We start from the raw sequence: 27,392 nt of genomic DNA on the forward strand, positions 1-27,392 counted from the left end.
ATATCATGATAGATTATCTATTTCATATATCTAGGAATCACATAGAACAAACATTATTTTACAAAGAGTAGGCAGAATAAAAACACATTTTTCAATCAAAGAAATATTGATAACACAAAGAAATATATGCGATGGGTGCTTTCTGCAAGACACCTCATAAACTTGAAGCAAATTGATACGTATACAGCATAAAATTCTAATGCTGAAAAGACACATTAGTTGTAGTGTCTGTGGGATGTCTACATAAGTTTTTGGCACACAGATTACATCAACACCATCCCTGGTGTTCTGCTGTTTTAGTTGTGGCCCTCTTCAGGACGGTATATTGTTTTTGAGTTGACAAAAAGTTCAAAAAACAAATCCCCAGGTGTTTCACACTTTTTTTCGTGCTGTACAAAATGCAGAAGCGGAATTTGTGTTAATGCTTTGTCTACAACGAAAGAAACAAGATAAAAACTCTTTTGGTAAAGGTTTGTGTGAGTTGGGCTTTTTTATTTCCCATTTCTCAACTTTTCACTGACCTTTATATGCTCTTGTGGTTGGACTAAAGGTTGGTTTCTATAGCGGGGAAGTGGAAGATCACTTCTTTTTCATGAATTCCGTTGTGCAGCGAAATTATTTCTGTTCTGCTTTCGCGGTCAATGCACGATTTTGTCAGCCGGGAGGCACTTGTGAAAATATTTTCTTTCAAGCCAAGATTTCTTCTCCGGACCTAGTTATGAAAAACAATCATATTTTTGATTTTGCTAATTGTTTCTTAATGTGCAGGATAGCACATGTTATCTAGCGTATGTACTAACCTTGTGTTTCTTTGGTGATTTATTGTTAGCATTGGCGCTAGGTCCCAGAAGCCTTCAGACTTGATTCAGACACAGTCTTTCAGTTTAATGCCGTTTTATTTCTGTCTCGCCCACCGGCCTGTGAGGATAAAAGGTGGCGGAGGACGTTAGGAGGGCTCTTCTTTAGTTACTCATAGGCTTTCCATAATTTAAAAGAAAAGACATCCAGATGTTTCTGTGCCTTAGTTCATCCCGCTTTTCACATCTCGGATATTGGAAAAAAACGGGGATGGTTTACCTTTATAAGTGATACCAGTGGGTTCAGAAGTCTCTCGGTTTGCAACAGCTCCTTTTGGTCTGCGCGCGGAAGCCAATTCCTCTTTAGCAGTGCCGTGGGTGGATTTTGGTTCTCTTCCGTGTTTGCGTGTCACGTCACTATACGTGTGCATGTCTGGTCCGCGTTTTCTTTTTGGAAAAGACATATACGTCCGGTCCAGACGGCCATCTTGGAAAGGTGTAAATTCATTCGGAGGGCTGGTAACTCCAGCTGAGATTCCTTTTCTTGCGAAATATTTGACTGAGCTTATCCCGAAGTTCATTTATTCTGCATGATTGCACATTTTATTTGAAATTAATTACTTGTTGCGAATGGTGTCATGCTGCCATTGATGTGGTTTGTGATTGTTTCCTATTTTGGAGCACCTTCATACTCCTGATGGTCTGGGGAAGATTATGGATTGTATGTGGCACATTATACATTAATTAAGTCCTTCCTATACCCAATCCCATTGTGGAAGAACCATGGGCTAGTGGTCCAAGAGTTCAAGACATGATCACAGTGATTGGGTGTGTTGGATCCCTATTCCATTTCAGATGATATTTCACAAGCTTTTAGAAGAAAATGCCCCCTTCCACTGCTGAATTCAGACCAATGTTTACTGTATCCAAATCAAAAATCCATTTCTGTTCGCATTTTCGTAGCGTCAGATCTCGATCTACTCCTCTTTTTGAAATTTGGACTGTTTGGATGATAAACCAAAACATTTCGCATGGTTTGTGTTTGAGGAGAAGGTAGTGGGCGACCAAAGGTTTGTTTGGTGTTTGGTTTCTGATGTTTGTTCGGTGCTCTCCTATGCATACTTTTATATGTCTTTTAGTTTTGCCAATATAAGAGTTGGCAGGTACACCGGATCGCATATACTACCCATTGGGTGCTACAGTTTGTGAATGATTTGAATTGCCAGTTTCTTTCTTTCAAGTTAACATTTTTCATATTTTTTGTTGGTGAACAAACAGAACAGTTGCTGCACTTAGAGTGTCCTATTACAGGTGGTAAATACCAGAGTGTTCTTTGTGTATCAACTTTCATTGTTGCCTGAGGATACGTGTGGACAAGATTGTCTCGCAAGTTCTTTTGTCTTCTGAAGGCAAATCTCAAAGGTGCTGGGTCGAAGTCTTCTGTTTTTATAATATGCCAGTTTTTTAGGAAGAGTTTACGTAAGTGATGGCTTATAGGGCTAAAGGTTGTAACACATGTCATCTTTTCCAATGCTGTTTTGTTCGGTGAATTAAGGCATGTTTCTCGGTTTCTTGGCTTGAAAGAAAATATTTTCACAAGTGCTTCCCGGCTGACAAAATCGCGCATTGACCGCGAAAGCAGAACAGAAATAATTTTGCTGCACAACGGAATTCATGAAAAAGAAGTGATCTTCCACTTCCCCCGCTATAGAAACCAAACTTTAGTCCAACCACAAGAGCATATAAAGGTCAGTGAAAAGTTGAGAAATGGGAAATAAAAAAGCCCAACTGACACAAACTTTTACCAAAAGAGTTTTTATCGTGTTTCTTTCGTTGTAGACCAAGCATTAAAACAAATTCCGCTTCTCCATTTTTTACAGCACGAAAAAAAGTGTGAAACACCTGGGGATTTGTTTTTTGAACTTTTTGTCAACTGAATAACAATATACCGTCCTGAAGAGGGCCACAACTAAAACAGCAGAACACCAGGGATGGTGTTGATGTAATCTGTGTGCCGAAACATATGTAGACATCCCACAGACACTACAACTAATGTAGTGTCTTTTCTCTGCAGCATTAGAATTTTATGCTGTATACGTAGAGTATTCTCCCCCCCCGAAAAAATTGTAAAAGAACCAAAATTGTTTGAAATAGTTTGCCAAGGTGATCTGTTACAAATGTCACTATACTAACTCTAGACACCACTAGTAGAAAATGTGTTTTTGCTGGACTTTTTAACTTTTGAGTTTTTCAATTTGCTTCAAGTTTATGAGGTGTCTTGCGGAAAGCACCCATCACATATATTTCTTTGTGTTATCAATATTTCTTTGATTAAAAAATGTGTTTTTACTCTGCCTACTCTTTGGAAATTTTTTTTTGTTCTATGTGATTCCTAGATAGATGAAATAGATAATCTATCACGATATTCTCTCCTTTTGTCCTTGACCCAAGTGTAAGGTGGACTAAAAGTTGGGTAATTGAGCTCTTTTGCGTGTTTTTTGACACTGTCTGTCCTGTTTTGAGCCTGTTTTGCCGGGGTTGCCGTCTGCCAGCCACCCTGTCTCTCTTACTGTTCTACTGCCAAGCCCTATGCATCTGAGGTACAGACCAGCCGACAACGAACTGCTGCCCTCAAAACTGTAAGACTTTGCATGTTCGTTGAACTTCTCGAGCATTGCATTACACCTACGTATCTGTTTAACATTTTCAAACGCTCCTCTATTTCGGAACACAGCACCAGCTATATGTATATAAGTGCTTAACGTTGCATTTGTCAGTAGCTTGCACTGCACGACTTTACTTAGCCCTATTGTGAGAGCGCAATCACTAAACTGCACTAAACTGTATCCTAAACTGCACTCCTGCAAAACATTGCCTCACGCCACGAACTGCAATTATCCCACCCTGCGGCGCAAACGTCATGTCCTTACACGGATTAGCCTTGCCTGCACACTGCGCGCACTGCTAGCCATCTGTCTCTAAGCCCACACATCTGGTCATATGGCTCTCGTATAAGCCTCCTCATGCGTTTCACGCCCTGCCGTATTGCTTGATTCATCCTGTTCGCAACCGCTCCACGTGTATTTATGCCTATTGCATTGCTGGGCCCTCTCACAGAGCCCGGCCACATTGTCTGATTTAACCTGCTCACATGTGCCTATGACTAATCTAGGTGCTGCATTTTAGCCCACTGTGCTGTCTCAAATCTAGGTGATGTCCTGCCCTGTGCTTTAGCCTACTATACTGCTGCCTGTGCTCTAGCCTACTGTACTGCTGCCTTGTGTTTTAGCCCACTGTACTGCTAATCTAAGTGCTCCATTTTAGCCCACTGCGCTGTCTCAAATCTAGGTGATGCCCTGCCCTGTGCTTTAGCCTACTATACTGCTGCCTGTGCTTTAGTCTACTGTACTGCTGCCTTCTGTTTTAGCCCACTGTACTGCTAATCCAAGTGCTGCATTTTAGCCCACTGTGCTGTCTCAAATCTAGATGATGCCCTGCATGTGCTTTAGCCTACTGTACAGCTGCCTTGTGCTTTAGCCCACTGTACTGCTAATCTAGGTGCTGCATAGGTATCTGCCACCCAGGCCCTACCTCCGATTCCCGAATTTAAGTAACCCTGCTTGCACATGCATCTTAGCCCCACTTTTGAACCCCTGAATTTAGATGAACCCTGTCTGCACACGCACTTTAGCCTTACCCTGATCTCTGAATCTGGGTGAACCCTGCGTATCTAGATTCAATCGTGCAGCCGCCGTGTTGCCTTACCCAGCCATTGTGCAGCCCACATCTAGCCACTGTGTTGCCCACACCTAGCCAGTGTGCCGCCCATACCTAGCCATTGTGTTACCACTGCCCACACTTAGCCACCGTGTTGACAGCCACTGTATGCTCTATAGAATGATCCCCATCCTCTTCCTCCTGAACACCCTTTGCTATACAATGACAGCAGCAAACCACCCACCGCAGTCTATGCCTACTGCAACGTCAAACTCTGATGACGCGCCCCGACCGACCAGCATCCCAGACACTAACTCAGAAACTATAAAGATAGATACCTACCACCCCCACCCCATAACAAATATCCCATGCGATACCTTAAGTAGAAATGCCAAACTACGATCAAGACTGCCCAAAATCTATGAACCCCTAGCCAGACTAGCCACCAAACCTAGCAATACAAGAAACCACCAACGCAATGCCCCCAAACTAGACACCTCCCCCACCAAAAGAGATTCCCACGCTAACAGCCCCATTAACAACCACCGCAAATCAAGCATCAGACCCACCAAAAAGAAAAGCCATGTCACCCCTGCGACACCCAAACCAAACATACCGCTGAAGGGTGCCCTCATCAATGCTAGATCATTGATAGCACATGCCACCGAAATTGCCGATCTCATCCAAATAGGCGATTATGACCTTCTAGCCATAACGGAAACCTGGCTTCACCAAGCAGCAGGACCCGCTTTGATGTTCGCCCTGCCCCCTAACTACAACATTCTCAGAGGACAGAACCAACTCTCGAGGAGACGGCCTAGCCATCATCGCTAAAAACAACCTTGCCATAACAATACAAATGCCCTCAATCACCAAATCTTGTGAATCCTTAACCGCCAAACTCTCAACATCACCCTCTCAATCTATCAACATACACCTCATCTATAGGCCTCCAGGTCCCATTGGAACCTTTGAGGAGGGCATCTCTATGATCCTCTCAAACAATCTAAAAAACTCTTCACAAGCCATCCTCCTGGGAGACATGAACCTAGATTTCAATGACCACAAAGACTTGCAAGCGACTAACATCGCCAATGTCATCACAGAACTGGGATTTACCCAAAGAATCTCACAACCTACCCACGAAAAAGGTCGAACGCTCAACTGGGTAGCCAACCACAACTGTAATGTAACAATCACTGATGTCTGCCCACAAATCTGGACAGACCATGCACTAATAACCTTCCTCATAAATGAAAACACCACCCAACCCAAGGAAATTGTATTAGCCCCCCCCCCACCGACCAGAAACAAAAAAACATAACTGCAGACAAACTGCTACCACTTATCCTCCCAACTCTAAATTCCTTATCTGATTCGCTAAACCCAACAGCCCTAGTGAACGAATTCAACTCAACCATGGCCACAGCCTTGGACACTATCGCCCCGTTGAAAATGAGAAAAAGCAAGCCCAGAGCACACTTAAACACTTGGTTCACCCCTCACCTCAAATCCCTAAGAATTGAAAAACGCAAATGCAAATCCGCCTGGCGACTAACTCCATCAGAGACTAATAAAATAGCTCTCATCAGTGCCTCCAAGATCTACAAAAATTAAATAAGGAAGGCCAAAAAAGAAAACTTTAACAACAGAATACTACAGGCTAAATCCGGAACCAAAGAACTATTTCTTATACTAAAGGAACTGGAAAACCCCATCCCTACTCCAGACAACTGCGATAAAAATAAAACCTGGTGCTCTAACATCCAAAAACCTCTAAACAACAAAATTGCCACACTCCAAACCAAAATTGAGAAAAACAAATAAAATATACCCACCTCAACCAACCCAATTGGTAAACCACCTACCTCCTACCAAGCCAGAGCATAAATTCAACTTCACCAAAGTAACAATCCTGGAGATTGAAAAAATAATACACTTGCTCAAACCAACTAACTGTCGAGGCGACATATGCCCAGCCCAACTGATAAAAGATGCAGCCAAAGACCTTTCCCCATTTATCTCCAAACGTATTAATGCTTCCTTTGCATCAGGCACTATACAGACAATCTTAAACAATCATGGGTCTTCCCGCTCCTTAAAAAGCAAACCCTGGACCCCGCCATCCCGACTAACTACAGGCCAATCACCACGGTACCATTTCTGCTAAAAATCATAGACAGAGTGGCCTACCTACAGATCCAAAAATATCTGGAGTTGCACCAACTATTAGGTACCAGACAGTTGGGCTTCAGGCCTCAACATGGCACCGAAACTGCACTTATCTATCTCAAAACCCAGGTCGATGAGCTGAGAGATCTTGGAAAAACTGCTCTACTCCTCTTGCTGGACCTCTCAGCAGCATTTGGCCTGGTGGATCATGATGTGCTCTGTACCCACTTGGAAACCGCGGCCCACTTCTCCACACATGCCATTGCATGGATCAGATCGTTCCTAAGTGGCAGAACCATGAGGGTTTTCTCCACCTCCGCAGCGGCTGACCCAGTACCTATCACATGCCGGTCAAGTGGCACAGCGAGTAGAGCGCTCGCTTTGACATCCGTGCAGAGCCTGCTAACGCAGGTTCGAATCCCGGCAGGGCCAATCTCAGCCTTTCATCCTTCAGAGGTCGATAAATGAGCACCACACACCGTGGGTAATAATAAGCAGCGCTCAGATACCTGAGGGTTTGTAGCGCTATATAAAAGCCTAATTATTATTATTATTATTATTATTATTATTATTATTATGTGGCGTCCCCCAGGGATCCTGTGTCTCTCCGACTATGTATAACATCTTCACGAAGCCCCTGTTCGGTTGATCTGGACCTTCTGGGTGTCACCTACACAAACTATGCAGATGACACTCCGATCCTCATCCCACTTTCGGGGGATTATTAACAGGATTTGGCCTTGGTGAACAGAATATACCTCATCATCCAGGCATGGATGGCCCGTCATGGTCTATGCCTGAATGAAGACAAAACGGAACTCATCATACTGGGGAACACACAAAATATCAAAAGACTGAACGATGACTACTCATCATTTGTCATAGATGGCAACACCATTAAAGTAGCGAAAGAAGTAAAAACACTAGGTTTTTACCTCGACTATTGCCTCTTCCTAACAAAGCAGGTGAATGCGATGGCCTCTAGCACCGCTTACACCTGTATGATGATTAGAGCAGCTAAACCATATCTATCCACCGCCAGCTGTCTCAGCCTATCAAGAGCCCTAGTATTATCCAAATTGGACTACAGCAATGCACTATACATAGGGTCCAATAAACACACACTGCAAAAAATCCAAACCCTGCAGAACAATGCCCTTCGAGCCACCCTAGGAATCCCAAGAAGAGAGCACATCTCAGACCTCAGAAGACAATCTAACTGGCTATCCACAGCTGACAAAATTAAACTCAAAACAGCATCACTGCCTTTCAAAAGTATTAATGACCTAGCCCCCAAATACCTAACAGAAAGATTCAAAAGGAGAACTTCTAACAGACCTACCAGAGAAGCATACACCAACCAACTAGCCGTGCCCCCATTTAAGCTGAGCACAGCCGGAGGCACCAGCTTCCCGGTCAAAGCGGCCCAGCTATGGAACTCCCTCCCATCATCCTTAAGGTCTGACCAATCTTATCCACGCTTCAGACTTAATTGCATTAAATGGCTCAAAGAAAATGACCTATAACCGACTAGACTAGGACTACTCACGTCTGACCCACCTGTTAATTTGAAGCCGAACCCATACCTCGCTCAACACCCGTTTAACCCACCTTGCTCCCGACACTCAATGCATACTGTGCACACACCCCTGTGCACACTCACCTGCGCATGTAACCACGCATACTAACATCATTCACTGTTGATACACCCTGTAACCTTCCTGAAATGTGTAACTGTAACATGTAAGCTTAAAGTATCCTTGAACACGCGCCCGGATACCCTCGGGTCTGGCGCGCGCTATAAATAAATAAACAAACAAACACTGCCTCACAACGTTGCCATAGCAACAAGCGTGTTTTTCAATAGCACCGATTCACCCAGAAGCCGGCTCTATCCCTTCCGGCGAATTCCCGCTGGAAAAGGCCCTGTTCTGCGCACGTTCTCTATCGTCAGAGACAGTTTAAGGTATGATCCAACCCTGCATCTCATTCCTGCTATATCCATTCTCGCCACAAATGTACTCTTTCATGCTCGCACGACGGTGAACTGGCCCCACGATCCGCCCACCAGCAAATCTATAGCAATTAACGGGCAGACATGAACTTTGAACCGCATACTCCTCCACCTGCCCAAACACCCTTGCCACATCGCAATCCTAAACTTTAAGGATCCCAAGTGAACCCACCTGCCTACTCCCACCCAACTCGAACAACAATGCCATCTACCTCTTGTAACTGTATACTACTCACCTGTATGACCAGATAGTCCAGATAGTCACCTCCTCAACCTATTATGGCTTATATATGCAACTGTCTCACATAACTGCTGCATGTAACCGGCTTAGGCACTACTACTCAACCATCCAATCTGCTTGCTAGCCCACCTTATGCAATTGATATTAGCCTACCTGTGCAATTGATATTAGCCTATCTGTGCAATTGATATTAGCCTACCTGTGCAACTGATACTCGTCTACTTGTGCAAGTGATATTAGCCTACTAGTGCAATTGATACTCGCCTACTTGTGCAATTGATATTAGCCTACCTGTGCAATTGATACTGGCCTACTTATGCAATTGATACTGGCCTACTTGTGCAATTGATACTGGCCTACTTGTGCAATTGATACTGGCCTACTTGTGCAGTTGATACTGGCCTACTTGTGCAGTTGATATTGGCCTACTTGTGCAATTGATATTAGCCTACCTGTGCAATTGATATTAGCCTACCTGTGCAATTGATATTAGCCTACCTGTGCAATTGATTCTGGCCTATGTGTGCTATTGACACTAGCCTACTTGTGCAACTTATTTCTTTACCTACCCCAACCCACTAGTGCAATTGTTGTACAATCAACACTAACCTGCTACTAGCCTACTAAGTGAATCTCACCTGACCCAAAACACCATCTGAGATCCCACGGCATAGCCCTGAACATGCTTGACAACCTGAGAACATTATCTTTAGTATTTACACTTGGCCTCCTAGTCACTATGTCTCTAGCCACCCCCCTAACGCGCCCTCCTCTGGATAGAAATATGAGACTTAGATCCAGACTATCCCGGCTCTATGATCCTAAAAATACCAACAACCGTACAGTGTTACCCACTCCTAATAACCAGATGACGTCCAATATAGTTAAAAAAAACCTTGCTAGTCCCAATAAACCTGAAACCAAACCTGCCCCCTACCCCACAAATAAAGGCACACTATCCCTATCTGGATCACTTATCAACGCCAGATCCCTAGTCGCCCATGCCTCTGAAATTGCAGATACATTGCAGAATGAGAATCTAGACCTACTAGCCGTAACTGAAACTTGGCTCCATGATGCGGCAGGTCCTGCCCTCATAATAGCAATACCCGAGGGCTACCACATACTTAGAGTGGACAGGCCTAACTCTTGCGTTGGCGGCCTAGCTATCATCGCCAAAACTAGCCTCTCCATTAGACTTGCCACTCCAATTACATGTCCCTCATGCGAAGTTCTCACGGCTAAACTTCCCCTATCTAACAACCGTACTTTAATGATCCACCTGATATACAGACCTCCTGGCCCACTAGGAACCTTTGAGGAGGACCTTACAGATATCATAACCAGCAACAATAAAATCCACTCACAAACCCTGCTACTGGGGGATTTCAACCTCGACGTCAATGAGGCTGGAAACAAACATACCCAAGCTATAGCTGCACTTCTCAAAGATCATGGACTCTCACAAAAAGTCCTATCCCCCACCCACCTCAAAGGTGGAATCTTGGATTGGGTGGCTGACTCAAACTGTAACATTTTTATTACAGATAATGTACCACAATTATGGTCCGACCATCACCTTCTCAGCCACACTCGTCCTCATTAGTCGTAAAACCAATGAGATGGCACCCCTACTCCCCACAAGAAGCAAAAAGGACATCACAGCAGAAAAACTACTCCCACACCTCCTCCCTTCTCTGAATAACGTTAACAATAATGCTGACCCTAAATCTTTAGTGGAAATCTTCAATACTGCCATGTCCCAAGCCTTGGACTCCGCCGCCCCACTAAAAATGCGCAAAGCCAGACAAAAATCCCACCTCAACGCATGGTTCACACCTCAACTTAGAGTTAAGATTACAGAAAAGAAAATTGCAAACGGTCTGGCGCCACTCCCCGACTACTGTCAATAAAGCTAAATTAACAGAACTCTCCAAATACTACAAAAAAGAAATTACCAACACAAAAAAAAATTCAATGATAGAATTGCAAAAGCTAGCTCCAATACTAAGGAACTGTTCTCCATCCTCCGTGAAATGGAAGTCCCAACTCCACCGGCAGACACTGTCCCGAAGGACAAGCCATGGTGCACTGCAATCCAAAAAGCCCTCCTAAACAAAATCATTACACTCCAACAGAAAATAGCAATTAAAAAAGCCTCTATGCCCCTCTCTGAGCAACAACCATCCCCTGACACAGGGTCTAACACAACTACACCATTTACCTTTAAAGAAATCTCTATTCTTGGCACGGAAAAAATCATTCTCTCTCTAAAACTATCTAACTGCAAGGGCGACAGCTGCCCGGCACAAATCATAAAGGATGTGGCTAGAGACCTTGCCCCATTTATCGCCAAGCTCATAAACGCTTCCTTTAAAACCAATACAGTACCTAATAACCTCAAAGAATCCTGAGTCCTCCCACTACTTAAAAAAACAAACACTAGACCCTACCATCCTTACCAATTATAGACCAATCACCACTGTCCCCTTTCTACTTAAAATTATTGATAGAGTAGCCTATATTCAAATTCAGGAATACCTAGAAGCTAATCACCTACTAGGATCACGACAGTCTGGCTTCCGCCCACTCCACAGTACGGAAACTGCCTTGCTAGACCTTAAGACTCAAATTGACGAGTTGAAGGACAAGGGACAAACAGCTATGCCACTTCTCCTGGACCTTTCTGCAGCATTCGACCCAGCGGATCATGCAGTCTTATGTAACCATCTTAGGTCGGCGGCGCACTTCTCAGGGGAAGCCATAGCCTGGGTCCAATCCTTCCTGGCCAACAGGACAATGCGAGTCTTTTCACCCCTAACTGCTGCTAACCCAACTCAAATCTCCTGTGGAGTACCCCAAGGATCCTGTGTCTCACCCACTATGTATAACATCTTTACTAAGCCTTTGTTCGACAAATTGGACAGACTGGGTATCACCTACACAAATTATGCAGATGATACCCAGATCCTCATTCCCCTTTCGGGTAACTTTTTGGAGGACACAGCCTTAGTAAACAGAGTATACCTCCTCATTCAGGCATGGATGGCATCTCGTGGCCTCTGCCTGAATGACGATAAAACTGAGATACTAATCCTAGGCTCTGAAACTAACATAAAAAACTTAACCCTAACTATACCGCTTTCAATATCGCCAGCAATCTCATCAAGGTGATGCCAGTGGTCACAACACTAAGCTTCTATCTTGATGCCACTCTCTCGCTCAAGAAACAAGCCAACTCACTCGCATCCTCCACAGTTTATACGTGTAAGCTTGTAAGAGCGTGCAGACCATTCCTCTCTACCTCGAGTTGCATCACCCTCGCCAATGCCCTTGTAATGTCGAGATTAGACTACTGTAACGCTCTCTACTCAGGTGCCAACAAAAATATCATCGACAAAATACAAAGAATGCAAAATAACGCCCTAAGAGCAGCCCTGAATATCCATAGGAGAGAACACATCTCTGATGCCAGAAGAGAGGTTCATTGGCTAAAAATATCTGACAGGATACTTCTAAAAACAGCCTCCCTTACCTCCACATGCTTAAACAACTTGGCCCCACCCTACCTTGCTGAAAGGATAAATAGAATATCGTCCACATGTCCAACGAGAACAGCCAATGCCTATACCCTGGAAATGCCTAGATTTAAACGTGCCACAGCTGGAGGATGTAGCTTGCCAGTTATTGCAGCACAAACCTGGAATGCACTACCGTATGACCTCAGAAAGGAACAACCATATCCTAAATTTAGACTCAATGTAATTAAATGGCTACAAACGAATGACCTTCTCTGTACCTTGCACTCCTGTCTCTGCTGCATGTCTCTTACTTGCTTCCCTCTGTATGCCTCTGTAACCATCCTGGCAGCCTATTTTCAAACTGTCTTGTATATTATATGCTTCGTTGTACTCATTATGTAACCAAGCTTAAGTTGTCTTGACCTCTACTGCGCCCGGCTACCTAATGGGTTTGGCGCGCAATACCAAATAAATAAACAAACAATTGGAAAAATAACATTAATGAGGGTTCCTGGCTGCTGTGCATAACATCAGAGATCATTTTGGGAACATAAGAATGTCCACTGATCTTTATATTTGACAAATATGTTTGTGATCAAAAAAGGGTTGTATACTTGAGTCACTACTGTCGCATGGTTGGCGTGGAGCAACAAACAAAGGGCTTGAAACAACGATGAGATTAATAAAAGCCTAATTAGGGATAATAAATAAGACCAAAATAATAAGCAGGCAGAGTTTGAAGTAAAGTGGTCTGGATCGCAATTCTTCAGGATTAGCTCAGTTTTTGGGGAACTCTGCAACATAGTATCTCTCAGGTGAGTACACGTGTGTCTCAACAACAAAAATGGCACTGGTTGTCAGTAAGTGTGGGTCTCTCCCAGCAGATTAACTCATTAACATATATTGTTGGGTTTAAGAGGTCCTCTAAACTTCTTTCAGCTTCTTAGGATGGATTCAAGTCTGGATTGGAGATGGTCAGTTGCTCTATAGATAATGTTGCATAGTAGCTGGCCTTCAACCAACTTCTGTGGCCATAGGCAGACAGGAGGAGACCAGAGAATCTAATCTGTGTTCTCATTGAGTGTCTCCCCACATCTCTCCCTCAGTAACCTGGTGCTCCAGCCTGATCACTCTCTCCTTTATATCCTCCCACAGTGGTCCTACACTCTTCCTAGGTGTACTCCCTGGTGTCATAGGGTCTGTCACTTTTCCTACTCACCATTGTTCTTCCCCCTCTCTGCTTATGTTAAGTCTCTTTCCTCCTTATCAATATTCCACTCTTCTGCACTTCTCACTAGCACCTCCTCTATCAACTCCTTGATGATCCCCCATTTTTCCTCTTCCTCCACCTTCTTCAACTCCTTGATGATCCTCATCCTCACTTTCTATTATCCCCTCTCCCTTCACCTTCCAGATGTTTCTCAACTCCTTCACTTTTTTTGAACAATTCTTCCACCAACTACTTATCTCTTTCCTCAATCTCCTTTCCCAGCCATATAGGTCTTTCTCCTCCCACCATTCTGGGTCTCTCTCTTTGTAGCCTTCTGAGTCTTTCTCTTTCTCCCGCCCTGCCTCCTGCCCCTCCTATCCTTCTCGCCATCTGTCTGTGAATATGCTTTCCTTCTAAGTCCCACATCTCTCTGCCATAGAACTCCCCCTTTATAGGGCCTTGACTCTGCCTTCCGTGTTCTGTCTGGCTTAAGTGAGTTGAGGTGTGGTCTTTGTATATGAAATTTGAGATTATTAGCTATTTAGGGATGAGTGGGTCTCGAGTGTCTACTGGAACGCAGATTCAAGAACCGCATCGCATATTTTCGACGTCCTAACTCCCTTATGTTGGGCTATCCATGTGTGTATTCACCTAGTTTGTCAATTTTTCCCTAACTATAATTGTTAGCGTGAGGACTTTGTAGTAACTACTGCTAGGTTTTTATGGTGGCAGCGGGACTGCTGTGAGCTGTAGGACAAGCCTAAAGGAGGCCCCTCCACCCTGTGAAGAATCCTGCAAATACCTCACCAAAACCCTGCCTAAAGTCTCCTCCCAGGTTGCCAGGAGAGGGCAGACTCTTCCTGATCCCAATCCTGGGGTGGTGTACTGCAGGAGTATCACCTGGGCGGACACAGGACCCAGGGTAGTGAGGAGATTCTCTATGGGATATGACACAGTATTTTTCCCTAGAAAGGGATACTCTTACCACCATGCCAAACTCCTAGTACTCCTAGTAAAACTTAGGTGGTAAATTCTGAGGTTGTAACCCTACAACATATTATATCAAAAAACACATTTTTTTTGTCTCTAAATGCCCTCCTCAATATCAAAGGTACACAACAAGGAATAGTGAGAGTACTGCCTGCTTTACACCATCTTTCTCTAGTAAGGTTGAAACCTACAATCCCTTTTTTTAAAATACTAAGGGAATTAAATCTACCCTTAAATGTAAACCAGAAGTGAGAAAATCTAACTTTTCTAAAAATGAACTACATATCCCAGAATCCCTTTTGGGATTGAGATGAAGAGGAGGGCTGAAGAGGCATGTAGAAGTGAAGGACAGGCAAGAAGACCTAACAGCCTTTGCCTGGATCAGGCAATTAACAATAAGGGCCTGCACCTGAAATCAATTGCCCCACCTAAGAGGCATAAAAAGCTGCAGCAAGAGGGGGAAGAGGGGAGATGGAGCAGGAGCTGGAAGGCTGGCAGTAGTAGCAGAAGGAGAAGAGCACAAAGCTGGCAGTTCATGAGGAAGTGTGATTACTTAAGGGACGCCGGGACACGAGGAAAGCAGATTTCACCTAAAGTTATGAGAGGGTTCTATGTTCACAAATTCTGTTTTGGTTTGGCTGCACTGAGAGAGACTGTTACGCTCACCTGGTATCCACGGGGATGCCACCATGCCAGTTGGTCGCCGGTGCCCTTCTTAATGATTCCCTGGTGCGGTTCTCGGTGGAATTCCGCCTGGAAATGAAGACTATGTTTAGGACTGGACGACCAAGGTAAGCTTTCCCCCACCTCCCTTGTGATTTCAGCCCCTCAGGGTTCTTTTCTCACCTTGTTATCGAACTAGGTGGGCTCTCCGTCCTGCTTTCTGGGCAGGGGCGCGTTGTCTTTTGTGGGCGCGTGCAGTCCAGTTACTTCACTGACAGCGGCCCAAGTAATGTCTTTCAGGTAGGTCGTATTGCGCTTTATGGTGTTGTTATTCTTGCATGTCTTTTCTCTGTTCAATAATGTCTCTTTATATCTCCCATAGGTGCGCGGAGCGTCCGCTTGGCGAACTGGGTAGGCTGGTTCTGGCCGGTAAATGATGGCGCACAATAGCGCTATGATGCGGTAAGTAGACGCTTTGCGCAGCAATGTCTTGTCTTCACTGACCTGTGTTTTCTCTTTTTCGTAGGTCGCGGTGGGCTCCCAGCGCAGATGGAGTTCCGGAGCTATACCGGTCGAACAAACACCAGCCAGGTAAGTCTCTAAGCAATTTGTGGTTGAAATGTCTCTACTATCTTCTTTAATGATGTCTTTCTTCCTTTCTCAGGTCCTTCGATCCGGGAGGCGAACCATCCAAACGGAGCTGCCCAGGAGCTCTGAACAGTGAAGGATGGAGATTGCAGGTAAGATTCTGCTGCAAACAATGTTCTTTGTTTTTTCTGCAGGTCCGGATCTTGCCAGGCTCGTGAGAAGCTGGACTCGGTGAGCGTCACGTTGCTAGTAGCAAAGTAACGCGAAGCGTGTTGTCTTGTTCAGGTGTGGTTTAAATAGCCTCTGCAAAGTAGTCCAGGTAAAGTAGTCCCTAGGCCAACACACCCAAAACACTATACTGCATAGCTTGGTTCTAGGAATCAAGCTATGTGGATGCCTTCATGTTGGCTGAAAGCCTGAATAAAGTAGTTCCTTAAGCTGATGTCTTTTCCTGTTCATGAGCCTTGCACCAAAGGCGCCAGGACTGGCCCCAAGAGGGCCTGTGAAGCGGATGCCAGGCCTTATTTGCGATCCGAAGTCTGATTCCACCTGGCCAATGCGCTTGCCAGTGGGGATCAGGGCTGAGGGTCGTGACAGCGACGTGCTGAAATCAAAGGTCTTCTCAGGTGCGCCTAGTGGCTGTAATTGCAGAGCCCTGATCGTATTGCAACCTGAGGAGTGAAGGAGACTCCCTGTGGTTAAGGCTGGACCAGAGAAACCCATGCTGCAGAGGGGTGTGGGTCCCAAGAGTGCCTAATGTGGTATCAGAAGAAGTCAGGAAGTGGAAGCAGCCTGCAACCGCAGTGTTCCTGGAGCCAGTGAGTGAAGCTCTGTGTGCAAGTTCACTTTGAAAGCCTTGCTGGTAACTGTTACCAGCTCCATATTAACTTGCATAAGAGTGGGAGTGAGTGGAACTTGTTCGTCGTTGTGGAGAGTCCAGTTGAACGATTTAACATTGCCGGAGTGGTTGCGTGTCTCCAATTAGGAAGGAGAACACTTTTCAATCCAATTGGAACCCTAAAGCTGACTTTCACAAATTGTTGCAAGGCATATCAAATCAAAGACAGGTTGCGTGTAAACAATTGTGGTTCCCAACCAGAGTCAGAAGATCACTCTGTGTTAATAAATGGAAATACAATTTTTTATGGGTCTTTAAAGTTAAATATCCTCTTTAAAGAGTGGTCCTGTGTACCTAAATCTATTTCTTTTGTGAGGAGTGAACCTTGTTACATCCAGAACAAGTATCCTGCAACTGGTGAAGTTGTTAAACTGACGAGAAGAACACTCATGACCCAAGCCAGTAGGTAAACCTTTCCTATAGTAAAACCTGCCCTGTTCTATCCACCTGCATTCTGAAGTTGTTAAAGTTGTTGAAGGTCCAGTGTCCTCTGATACAAGTGTGACATTGTTATCCAAAGCTGGAAGAGTGGCAGTACAGCTTCAGGGTAGCTACTGGAACCAAGAAGGTAAGAATGAAGCTGAGGAAGAGAGTTTGGTACTTGTAAGAAGATTAATTCTACAATCTGTAATGCTGGGACTGTTAAAGTTAAAATAAAGGCAGGCTGGAAGCAGAAGCAGGTTATACTGGGGCAGTATGACAGACAAAAGAGGCAAAGAGGATGCCTTTTCCTATGCTGTAAGAAAAGAAGTGTACCTTTCCTACCTCTCTAGGTCGAAGAGTCTTGTCTTTAAGTTACCTAATAAGCATAAAGTACAACGTTGAAGCGGAACTATCAGAACTGTGTTGTGTATAATACTGTCAGTGGATGTTATATTAACAGTGGTTGAAGTAGTGGCATAATGTGGAACAAAGGGGTGTGTTCCCACGTAACAGTAGCAGAAGGGTGGTTGTAAAGAGGAAAGCAACACCCTAAGAAGAAGCATCCTGACAATTATACCAAAGACACTGTACAGGTCAGAAATGCATGGGAAGTTGTTGAAGCAGAAGTTGTTTCTTTATCCTTTAAACTGTGGCACAGCAATCTTGGAAAGAGGATATCCAGGATTACTATTGGTGCTGTTTTCTTGGCTAGAATTCGAAGGGGAACCTTTCATCCGAAAGCTAAAGAACTATTACCAGTGGATTTCTGTTTCGTGAACTTTTGGTTTCCTTTGGAACTTACAAGAATTGGTTTAAGACATTCCTTTTCCTTTTTGAACATTTGGAGAAATTGACTTTGAACAATCCTTGTGAAGGGATCTGCCCATGACCACCAGTCCGGTTGCAGGGCAGCCAGAGGCACGGAAACTGCTCTCCTGAACACCATTGAAAACCTACTCTCTAACCTGGACTCTAATTCTCCCTCTGTCCTGATCCTCCTTGATCTTTCGTCTGCTTTTGACACAGTCAACCACTCCATCCTCATAAACCATCTCCATGTTACCCTTGACATCAGGGACAGGGCATTGGAATGGCTGACCTCCTTCCTCTCAAACAGACCTTCCCAAGTGCTTTCTCCTCCACCTCACTCTTTACCCTCAAAATCTACCTGGCCCCACTGGCCCACCTGATCTCCACTGTCTCCCCTCATTTCCAGTGTTATGCAGACAACACATCTCTCTTTCAAGTTGCCTTTCCCTACTTCCTCCTCCCTCATGCCTGGCTGCTATTCGGGCATGGTGCTCTGCCAGAAATCTCTGCCTGAATGCCAGTAAGACAGAGATCCTTCTCATTGTGATGCTTGCTCCTTGTTTCCCCCCCTCTCTTTGGCCAGTATCCCTGGGTCCCTTCCCCTCACCCACTTGTGAGGCACAAAACCGGGGGATCATCTTTGACTCCTCTCTGTCTCTCTCCTCACATCATGGCCCTTGCCAAGAAGTCACATTTCTAATTGCATCTCCTAAGGGGCATTCTACCTTTCCTCACCTTCCCCCAGAAGCTCAACCTCTCCATCAACATAGTTCACTACTGCAAGAGCCTCTTCCTCAACCTGCCTCTTTCCTCCCTTCTCCCCTTTAACTAATCCAGAATAGGACTACAAGATTTATCCTTGGCCTCAAACACAGGGACTGCATCTCTCCAGCCCTAAAATCTCCCCACTGGCTCCCAGTGACCACAAGGATCAAATTCAAGACGCTTTGCATCATCCACAAGGCTGTCTGAGGCCTGAGACCTCTTTACATCTAGCTTTCCCTCCCTAAAAACCTCCCTGCTTGAGTCCTTGGGTCTTCTGGCTCCAACTCTTTGCAGATGTAAAGATGTAATGTCACATGTGACGAGGCAGCCTTTCTGAGGGCTGGCGCCTGTTTCAGTGTGCCATTACAAGTCTCCACCGGGGACTTAGTCCTTTGTGCCAGAATACACCTTCCAAAACAAGCTTGTATAGATAAAAAGGACAAAAGCTCCCTACATCCAAACCCAGTTTTAGGGTATATAAAAGGGACTGTGCCCTTTTAAACCTGTGAGCAGCAAGCTCTTCTACAACTTGAACTAAGGCTATGTTATTTTGTATTCAGTTACATCCAAAGACATGGGTAATCAATGTTAAAGCTCACACAAATATATTGTATCAATTTTCCCCTCTATCAATGGAATGTAATCAAATGCTGGCAGACTGATGGCAATCATTTTAAAATCACAAGCTGGACTTATTTATTTCATTTACTTTTGCATTTATAAAGCGCACACAAGCCCTCGGGCATCAGGGCGCTACAATCCAGTTATATGGAGCCCAAAGGCTGGGAAAATCCTTAGTTCAATATTAGGCAGTGGTACATATGAATAGGTAGGGTAATAGGTAAGCATACAGGTACAATCATGACAATGTTCGTTCATAGCTTACAGAGACAATTACAATTTCAACGCCTAGACTGCTGATTTAGGCAGTGAGCAGGATGATGGTCAACTAATTCAAGGGAATAGCTGGGTTTTTAGGGCTTTTCGAAAGGCCCAGTAAGAATGTCCTGCTCTTAGGGGTCGCGGAGGGCGTTCCAATTGTTTGCACCGAGTACTGGGAAACTTGAGCCACCCACTCTGGTTCGCTTGAATTTTGGTTGGATCAGCCTGTGGGTGTAGGGTGTTCTGGTAGGCCTGCCCGTTTGATGGATAACAATTTTTTGAGCTAGGTATGGTGAGGCCACTTTTGATATGCACCTGTGGGTAATGGTGAGTGTCTTGAAGAGGATTTTTTGCCGTATGGGAAGCCAGTGTACTGCTTTCCTGGCCTCAGATATGTGGTGATGTCTAGGTAGGTTAAATGCCGCTCGTAAGGAATTATTTTGAATCGTCTGGAGATTGTGTATGTTGTGGGAGGATGTGCCGGGGAAATGGACGTTGCAGTAAATCCAATTTTGCGCCTATCACCGCTCGTGCAATAGTTAAGCAGTTATGTTCAGATAGATATGATCTGGCTGCGATTAAGAGTTTAGTGGCATTTGCTTCAGATGAGGATATGGCATTCACTTGACGGGAGAAGGAGAGGGTGGCATCTAGGTAAGACCTAAGGGTCTTCACAGCTGGTGATACTGTGATCATCATGCCGTCTATGTTGAAGGAAGTGTAATCTGTGTCCAGTTTGTTTAGGATTGAGTGTGGACCGACTAGAAGTAGTTACCTCTTTTCATCATTGAGGCAGAGGCTGTGAGCTGCCATCCATGCTGGATGGTGGTGTATGTGGCGTTTAACAAGGCAGAGTCTTCAGTGTAGTTGCCTGATAGTGGGAGGAGGATTTGTGTATCATCCGCGTAATTTGTGTAAATAATACCTGCAGCGTCTAGGAGGTCGAAGAAAGGCTTAGTAAAGATATTATACAGCGTGGGAGAGACACAATAGCCTTGGGGTACTCCACAGTTGATTGGAGCGAGTGCTGCGCAAGCTTGGTTGGAAAATACCTTCATAACTCGACCGTCGACGAAGGAGGTGATCCAAGCTGCTGCTCACTGAGAGAAGGCGGCTGCAAAGGTGAGATGAGATGGTGACATAAGATACTGTAAGGTCAAAGCCTGTGGATAGGTCTAAGAGAAGCAGCAGGGCCGGTTTGCCCTTGTCTCTAATGTCGTGCATTTGGTTTTTCATATCAAGTAGTGCCGACTCAGTTCCATGGCCAGGGTGGAACCGTGATTGTCGGACACCTAGGATTTCGTTTTATTCCTAAAAACAGAAGGAAGCAGGAATCCCGACTAGCGATAGCAAGGGAGGGGTACGAAAGCATACATGCCGCACAGGCCAGCATAAAATCAAAAATGGCATCTGACCTCCTATATAGATGTAGTCCAAACCTACAGAAGGAAGGTAGGCCAAGCAGAAAGCATAGAGGGAAGAAGTAGGCAATAAAGAGCAGGGGTACACTTCTCCATCCAACCGCGCAGCGGCCTCTTGGGCAAGCAAAACCCTGCACAAACACATACAGCCTATCCTTCCATATTGGTAGAGGGAATACCCTGCCTATGTAAAGGACCTAAAGGTGCTCGTCAGTTGTCAGGCAGTCCAAAGTAAAAAAGGTTCTCTGTCCAAACTAACTCTGTCTGACCCTACTCCTTTATATAACTACATTAAATAGGGCAAGAGAATGTCTACCTTCCCCTGGTCTTTACTTTTCTTCTGATAGTCTCTTTATATATGAGTTTTGCCTTGGTACAGATATTCCTTAATGTAATCTTCTTGGATAGGCTCTTTAATCAATTCTTGTAGCTCTTCCAAAATTTTGAATGTCTTTCCTTCAGATATGTTCTCACACTCTTGTTTAAACTCGCAGACTCTTCCCAGTCTTTCAATTCAAGCTTTCCCAATTTGGGTTTGTCTTGATCCCTTTTTAGGCCTTCATTGCCATGGATTATCCTTCTGAGGTTGTCTCCTTGTATCTTGTTCCCTTGACAATCTTATTTCCTGTCTCTCATTAAATGACTCTGTGTTGGGCTTTCTCTAGTCTTCAACTCTGGAGGCGTAGGGTCACTTCCCTTCTTCCTAGGGGACTCATTTCCAGTCTGTTTTTTTCCCAGCCAGCACGATTAGATCCTTCTTGTATACAGAGGCGTAGCCAGGGTTGTCTAACAAGCAGGGCCTGATGCTAATGTAGTGGGGCTCACCAAAGTGACATTAACATCTGTAAATGCCCACACAGTGCTGCTGAGTGTGCATTTACAGATTTTGTGTGGGCCTTGCCCGCTCAGTCCCTACCCTGTCTACGCCTATGCTTGTATACATTTTTCATGTCTCTTGTTAACTGCTCTCTAGTGAAACTGTGTCCCCAGGACTGGGATGAGATTCTCTCTTCATATAATACGAGTCTTCCTCCAACGGGTTATCCGTTACTTGCTTTTTCAGGTTTCGTCTTTTAAATTATGCAGTCTTGGGTTTAATGTCTCGTCTTTGAGACTGGGAAGAGTTTCTTCATATATATAATGATTCCCCAGCAGCCTCCCACATCTCCCTGTTCCCTCGGTACCTCTCTGTAAGCAGAGGAAGGTTGCAGGGTTCGGCACTCGCTCGGGTGATGCTCTCCGGTATCTGGCTTCTCGCTCATCACTCTTGCCTGTGCCTCGTTCTCAGCTTATCATTGGGTTACTGCAGTACACAGGCAATGGCCATAGCAAACTGTTCACACTACCAGCAATGGTGGTCTCGGCATCGTTGTTCGGACATCCTGCCCACCATGCCGTAAAGGTTGCCACGCCATCACCGGGGACAGGCTTCCTCTCTTTCTCTTCACAACAATATATTCACTGCTGCATACGCCGGACCTAAAGCATACTGCACTTGCATTCTCCATTGCCTCTAAAGTGCAGGCTCCGCGACCTGTCTCGGCCCTGTCTCCAGCAGGCGTGATGATGTCAGAGGGCTTCCTGTGCATACAATACTTTCCTCTTTTCCTTCTCTGACTCGTCCCAGTTAAATGCACGTCTATCCTTAAATTGACATCTCCTTTTACATGTTGGTTTCTTGTAGCATTGCCTCCAGCCAAATGTAAAGATGCCACATTGTTCCTTATAGCAGACAGTCCCACATATGCAGCTGTGGTAGGTAGTCTAGGGAATTCCTCAAAGGAGCCGGAGTCCATGACCCTAAAGGGGGAGTCTCTCCCAGTGATGTCCCATTTGCCTTGACCCCTAGGGAGGGTCTTGCAGAGTGAGCTCACCTCCCTATTCTCAAAGGGGAGGGCTCCCTCTTTGGGAGAAGGGACAACAACCTGCGATTTGTCACACAGGACAAGAGCCGGGGGCACATACCACACATTGTTTGGTAAAACAAGTGGAATAGAGACAGCCCACTTCAAAGACTTAGTAAGCTTCTTTTGTTTGGCCACTGAAGGAATCTTAATTGCACCTTGGGGAGTTTGTTGACTTTTGTGTTCGACTCTCAGTGCCAAACTTTGCATCTAAGAACACCTATGACACAAAGGTGGTGGGTGGTTGTCCATAGTATTGGGCTTCTATTTATGAGAATTGCCCCTTTCCTCGCGTTAGAGACTGACACTTTGGGGAACTTTTCCAATACTTTAATTTTGGCCATCTGTATCATTCTGACACTTAATATTTAATTTAGCAAAACAGCCTGCAAATTATGTCTTAAGCACTATTGTAATTTAACACTTAAAACATACCCTTTGGTCCATCTGTATTTTTGATACCATGAGTAACGAGGTTGCGAGACATGGCGGTCTAGCCACGCACCAGAAATAATTACATTGTAATCAGGCATTCACATTAGCAGAAGTGCAATGCAAGAGTTTAAAAATACATACAAAATCACAGGTGCAAGTTAGTTCTTTAGCCTAAAACTCACTGAACTCAAACTGGATGCAGGAAAAATGTCCAGTAGCAGGATAGTACCTCCAAAGACACTTTGCAAGAGTTTGCAGGTGAGTAAAATGTTCCTCATAGAAGTCGTCCATGTGGCAAAGTCAATTGGCCAATGCGCTTTAATGAAGAAAAGGCAGGTAAGCACCACAGGTGCAGATTTGACAGCACACAATTGCAAAGAAAGACAGAGGAGACCAGAAAGAAGAGCTGAGATGACAGATGCAGCACAGAAGGATTCAGCCCCAGTGGCAGCCAATGGGAACTTTATTTTAAGCGGATGCCGTCCTTTTACCGGCAGTACTTTACTTCGAAAGAATTATGCCAGCAAAACGTATTGAAATATATATGGAGGGGAGGGGGGCAAAAGGGTAAAAGTGGTCAGGTGGGGCTTGGGGAAGGGGGACTAGTGTCAGGAAAGGGGGGATTGTCAGTGGAATTCTGACCAAGAACGTACTTCGAAGGAATTCCTGTCGGCAAAACCTGCAAAAAGTCTTGACAATGAACCAGATGGACACTTTGGAGTAAGTATCAAGCATAAACCACCAACTCAGAGCTCGGAGGTAGGTAAGGTACTGTCACAGATGGCCTCTATAACACACCAACTTCCAAAGACAGGGTTTTTATTGATAGGTTGCATTTGGGCTCTAAGGCTGCCCCTCGCTCTCACATCTAGAGATAGCAAGTCCCTATTCCCCTGATTAGTTTCTGAAGCTGTATAGACCCTAGGGAGGGATCATTATCATGGTACAATGACCCGTCACCAAATTATGGCCTGAGGTGAAGCCGAGGATCATACGTTGGGGAAGGGTCATTTTCCTAAGTTCTATAAAACAATTAGTAAATAGGTAAAATAGCAATATATGTTTTGGTGATGGAGTACAAAACGTCAACATAGTAACTAAAGTAAAGAGCAACCTGGGTTTGTATATTAAATGTGATTTTATTTTGCAGTATTTAAATAACAAGGTTGTCTTCATAAGCTAAGCATTTTAATTGCAAACGTGGTTAAACTGGAAAAAGTTTAACAAGAGCATGCCTTAGGTGTAACATAAAAGTAAATGATTTATGTTATTGTGTTTTGGTTTATAGGAAACCTTCCGCCAAATATAAAACACACAGATGGTAAACGTAAAACCCAATCTTGGTTTGTACAAAGGAATAAAAGTTCAACGCATATGTCAAACACAAACTTCCTTTTTGTAGTCCTTAAAAAATAAAAATAAAAAAATAAAATGTAAAAGATAAATGCAGTTAACTATTAAAATTGATTCCATTCAGAAAGCGAACAAGTGCAATAATCAAAGAGATTTTAGTTCCCCACATCAGTCTACACCAAAACAGTTCTTTGGAGAGCTCTGGTGAAAAACTCTCCTGTTCCTTGACAAAAGCAGCCTGTCTGATCGCACAGAGTGCTCCACAATCTAATATCCATTGTTTAAGAGTTTCGGTAACCTTGTGAAATTTACAGAAACGGCAGTAAAGGGAATTCCGATACCATGAGAAGGCCTAGACGAGTGCCTAGTTCGCTCTCTCGAGTGGAATTGATTGTTTGAATCATAGAAAAACCTGCCGTGTCTTTGGACAAGGAAAGCACTTCAGGTATATAGGTAGGTCCCCCATTTTTCTGGGGAATTTGGCATATTCTCTGAAAAGTGAATATTTGGACAGAGCCTCGTTGGTCAACCTCCAATCGTCCCGGAATAGTTTGAATTTTGCCTTTTCTGGATTCAAACTGAGTTCCATGTCCAAGGAGCCAATTTCTTCCAGTACTTCCCTCATACAAGTCCCAAACTTGTTCACGGAGGGAACTGTCCCATTTTCTGCCATAGATTGAAAATCCACAAATAGTGAATTGGTCGGAGGTCTCAAAACCTTGAAATATATCAAGAGTTGTCTCCATTGATATCGGACAGGGAGAGAAATGAGGTTAATTCATGGCGAATTACCGCATTTGGGACTGATGATGCTAGGCCCAATACGTTCTTCCACATCCGTCCTTGCAGGCTATTAAGAACTGCTCGCACATCATCAGATGCCATCTCAAGCCCAAATAGCAGAACCGGTTCTACCTTGCCCAGGCAGTATTCGATTGCCAGTGGAAGTGAAAAGCCAGACTCTCTTAAATATGCGTTTCATATGGGACCTCAGGGGATTCAATTTGGCCTTGAGTGATTCTTTCCACATCTTGACTGAGGATACATAGGTCAAGTTATACCCCAAGTAACAGAATCTACCCTCTCCACCAGGCCAGTGCCCAATTCCACCAAGCACTTGACCATAGACTTTCTGCCATTAGAGAAAACAACCATCTTGGACTTCTCACCATTCACCACTAGATTGTAAGACTGTGCATACTCATAAAAAATAGTGAGCTTACGTTGGAGGCCTTGCACTGTTCTGTCAAAGATGACAATGTCCTTAGCAAAAGCCAACAAATTAATGTCAAGATGGTCCAACCTAACAGGAATCGGACCCTGGGCACGCCAAATATCCTCAATATCAATAAGATATGTGTTGAAAAGGGTTGGAGCCTTTGTGCAGCCCTGCTTGAGCCCCACCTTCACCAATATATGACCAGTAACAGAACCATCCTTGCTTAAGCGGACTTGAAGATTTGAGTCACGATGGAGCGAGGCAATCAGCTGTGCAATTTTCATAGAAACTTTGTATTTGAGTAATTTAGCCCACAAACATTCTCAGACTACACAATCAAAAGCTTCAGACAAATCCAGCGAGGCCATATACATTTCAGTAGCCTGTGTAGCTTTGGCTTTTTTGCAATAGATGTTGTGTCAGTGTAGCATTAAGGTATGTGCCGATTTCTTGGCAAAAGAAACGTAAAAGAGTAGCATTTTGATTCAGGGAGATCTTAAGATCCTTTAAAAGAAGAATGACAAACACTTTACTGGTGGTGTTAGTAGGGGCAATGGGCCTATATTTTCCAGGGTCCTTGACATTTCCTTTTTTGAATGTTGGATTAACAATGGACTCATTCCAAGACAAAGGAACCTTGTTGGTAGTATGTATCTCGTCGAAGTAGGGCTTAAGAAAACCAGCCCAGAATTCCAGGTCCTGTTTTAAAATAAAAGGAGGAAGGCCATCAGGACCAGGAGCCCTTGAAGGTTATGGGTACATTATTTCTCTTAAAGAAAAACAAAGCATTTTCCCACGTTTTAGCGTTCTCTTTGGTGAGTTAACTTGAATGTTGCAGTAAGATAAATATCCTCCCAGAGGGAGAGTATTTTTGAAAAATATCTTGCCCGAAATTGCATTATTGTTTCACTGTGTGCTTTTGAAGTGAGAATATTCGGAATGCACTCAATACCAATAGTTATTGATTGCACTCCGAACATTCTGAATGTCTGAGAACAGTTCAATATTGATCTCGATGCGCTAATACTGATTGACTCCTACTGTCTAAGATCTGTCTGTTCTTGTGGTGATGGCCTAAAGGCAAATGCTTTATCTGTGTAACTCCATCAGGACATCCTAGGTGTGACCTATCTACTCCCCTGGTTAGTTCTAGTAGTTGTGTTGGTACCATTGTGAGAAGCCAGAGGGTATCTCACCAGCTGGATCCAGACCCTGGGGTGGACCAGTGTGGGAGGATCACCTGTGTGAGGGGTCTTCGGGGAGTGGGGGTGAGATAGCTGATGGTGAGACGCGGTATTGCGCACCCTTTTGTTCATCTACCCCTTGCTATTTTTTAGGATTTTCTGAAGTCCCAACACAAACACTGGCT

This window comes from Ambystoma mexicanum, chromosome 3p (genome assembly GCF_040938575.1).
Source record: "Ambystoma mexicanum isolate Mex_15411 chromosome 3p, UKY_AmexF1_1, whole genome shotgun sequence".
In the NCBI taxonomy this organism is placed as follows: Eukaryota; Metazoa; Chordata; class Amphibia; order Caudata; family Ambystomatidae; genus Ambystoma; species Ambystoma mexicanum.